This window comes from Cryptotermes secundus, unplaced genomic scaffold (assembly GCF_002891405.2).
Source record: "Cryptotermes secundus unplaced genomic scaffold, Csec_1.0 scaffold364, whole genome shotgun sequence".
NCBI classification, from domain to species: Eukaryota; Metazoa; Arthropoda; class Insecta; order Blattodea; family Kalotermitidae; genus Cryptotermes; species Cryptotermes secundus.
Window position 1 is genome coordinate 1,122,400 of NW_019733841.1, and position 3,359 is coordinate 1,125,758.

The following is a 3,359-nucleotide window of genomic DNA, read 5'->3' on the forward strand; positions in this document are numbered from 1 at the left end:
GAACGAATGTCTGCTGTTGTTGAATTGGATCGTTGTCACTACTCATAGTTTTTTTTTTTATTGCTGTTATTCCATTCGGTTTAGAAACGGTTTACGGGCTGGAGGGCCAGGTTTGATTCTTGGCAAGGGAAAGGTTCTATTCTCTTCTCCATATCGTCCAGAACGGCTCTGGGATCCACCCAGCATTTTATCCGGTGGGTACTGGGGGGTCAGTTTCCCCGGGAGTAAAGCGGCCTGACCGTGAAGCTGACCACTCACCTCCATCTAGTGAAGAGGTCAAGAATGATGGAGCTATACCTCCACTCCCCCACATGTCTTCATGGCATAGTGCTTGCTTAATTGAGCACAGGAACAACTTAACCGTTTATATTATGGACTGTAGTAGTCTCTGTGTTCTAGTAGTCAGACTTCCTGGATGCAGATCCAGAGATCCCGGTTTCGATTTCCAGCGCTACAAGATTTTCTGAGAAGTAGTGGGCCTCGAACGGGGTCCTCTCAGCCTCATAATGATAATTGAGGAGATATTTCAAGAAAATGGCGGCTCCGGTCTAGAAACCCGAGATTAACGGCCTTTATCCGCAAAAGTTGGCAATAACTTCGCCGACAAGTGGCTGTCGCTCGGTCGGTATAGTTCGCTTCCGGACTGCAGGCCATGGAGTTTGTAGTCGTGTAATTAAATGTATCCCCGGTCTTGCTTGCTGGTCGACGTATCGAATGCACCGATTTTTAGGAAATTTGGAACCATATGGGTACTAAAGATGTCAAAGGAATTTGATTCTCAGATGCACACAGGAGCTTCATAACTTGTACTCTTCGACAAATATACTTAGAATGATGAAGCCTAGGAGAGTGAGATGGGCCGGGCATTTAGTATGCATGAGGGAAAAGATGAATGCATACAGAGTTTTAGTGGGAAGGCCAGAAGAAAATTTACCACCAGGAAGACTTAAACATAGGTGGGAGGATAATACTAAAATGGATCTTGGAGAAAGAGGATTGGGTTGTATGGACAGAATGAATCTGTCTCGGGATATAGGACAGTGGAGCACTCTTGTGAATACGATAATGTACCTTCAGATTCCATAAGATGTTGGGAAATTCTTGAGTAGCTGAGCAACTGGTGGTTTTTCAAGAAGGACTCAGTTATGAGGAGCCAGTCACATATGCCCATCAGATGGAGGTGGTAAATAGCATATATAAAAAATTCAGTTGGCAACCTAAAGAGAAGAGACCATTTGGGTGACCTTGGCGTAGGTGGAAAGATAGTATTAAAATGTATTTGAAAGAAATGGGGTAAAATGATGTGAGCGTGATTCGGTTGGTGCAGGTTAGTGTTCTGTGGTGGGCTGTTCTGAACTCGCAAGTGCACCTTTAGGTTGCATAAAAAATTATATCTTGACCAGCTGAGCACTTTTAACTTCTCAAGAAAGGCTGCGTGTATGTTCCAGGGAGTTATAGACGACGGAAAGCTGCTACGGCCTCTTTCACCTTCTGGACTCTTTGATTCTGATTCAATTCCGTACATGTAATCGACACTGTAATTTGTCAAGAAAATTAGATTTCGAACCGCATAGGTAACATATCGACCGAGCGACCGCCGCTTGTCGGCGAAGTTAGTGTCAAATTTAGCGGTTAGGTGGTGTCGCGTGGTCAGTGCAACGAATCCCCACGGCCAGTTGGTATAGTTCGCTTGCTGACTAAATCAACGGAGTTTATTTTAGTTTGTATATCACGCGAAAGATAATGCTGATCTGTGACGTATTGTGCGCTTTTGGAGATATTTTTCTCTATCTCAGAGCTGTTTTTTTAGCCTACAAAGTAGGCTTATGCGATTTCCATGCTGTCAGTGTGTCTGTGAGTCCCTTCTCTTATTAACTTTTTAATGCTTGAACCAATCTTTATGGAATTTGGTATGGACATCATGGCACCTGAGCCCATCTCAGCGGCGTACTTCTTAAATCCCTCTCATCAGTCTGTGTGTCTCCATGAGTATCTCCGCGAATTGTTACTAGGCAACGGCTCGGTAGACACGTTCCCGTTGCAACGAATACACACAACAGTATAGGAATGGTTGAAGACTTTTTTTTTATCCGGTCTGTCTTGTATCAAAGGAGTCTGTGGGTCTCTCTGTGTATTCCCCTTTCCTTTCTAGGCACTGACTCGGTAGACACGTTCCCGTGGCAACGAAGAATTCTCGGGGCGTCGTTTTCTATGCGGTAAAGGTAAGGTAAAATTGTCCCTGTGCTTAACTACTTAAAAATTACGCCATGAAGGCATATGGGAGAATGGATGTATAGATCCACATTTTCTTGACTTCGGCACTAGCAGGAGGTGAGTGGTCAGTTTCACGCCCCGGCCGCTTTACCACCTGTGAAAGAGCTCCCGGCACCCATTTGATAGGTTGGTTGGACCCCAGAGCCGCTCTGAACGACATGGAGAAGAGAAAATTCTATTCTCAACTCGTACTCGAACTCCGACTCGGTCGTCTGTAGCCAGTCGCTGTACCGACTACTCGACATGCGGTAGTTGTATCAGAGGAAAGCACACGATAATTTCTTCCCAGAACTTCTTGTTTCTTCTACGTAAAAAAAAAAGTAAGTAAAGGTATCTCTGTAACAGGCCGTGAAGGCCCATAGGGCTGTTACACGTTGAAGGTCCCACCTTATATAGACAATCGGCTCACAGATGGCGGTAAGGTTGTCAGCCTTACGCGCCGGCCGCGCTTTACTCCCCAGGAAGATTCCTGGTACTCATTTCTGTTAGAGGCTGTGGCGACCCCAGGGCCAGAGTGCGGCTGGAAGGATTAGATCAATTGAAAAAAAATCCAGTGACCTCATCGGGATTTGAACTCGAGACCTTCCGGCTTATAGCATTGTGCCTCAACCAACTACGCTACCGCGTGCCCCAAATAAAATAGTACTATAATTTATCGCTTTCCGAGTGTAAGCAATTAAAATGCCTGGGTGGAGAGGGTTCATTTTAGTTTTTTAGCAGCTGTCTGAGCTGTACATTAGATAACAGCTTGACATTCTGTAGCCGCAATGTCGCTCTTCCAGCGGAAGAATCGCCTCAGTGTTAGGTGCCTGAGAAGTGGGGCTGCTCGGGCCGCTCAGAGAATCAATACGAGCCCCCGCACAACCCGGCTGCTGATTTCTCTGAACTGATGCTGCTGAGTTTTTATGGTTCCAGTTTTGTCCCTCGTTTCTGTAACTGGATTTTTAGCCTGGTTTCCATGACAACGGTCAGAACCTTGATTCTGAAACTATGGTTGTTACCCTACTTTCCTTGTTTTGAAAGAAAATGAAAGTAGGTTAATTCGTTCACCATACTGTCAGTGTGTGTATTCTCCCCCCCCCCCT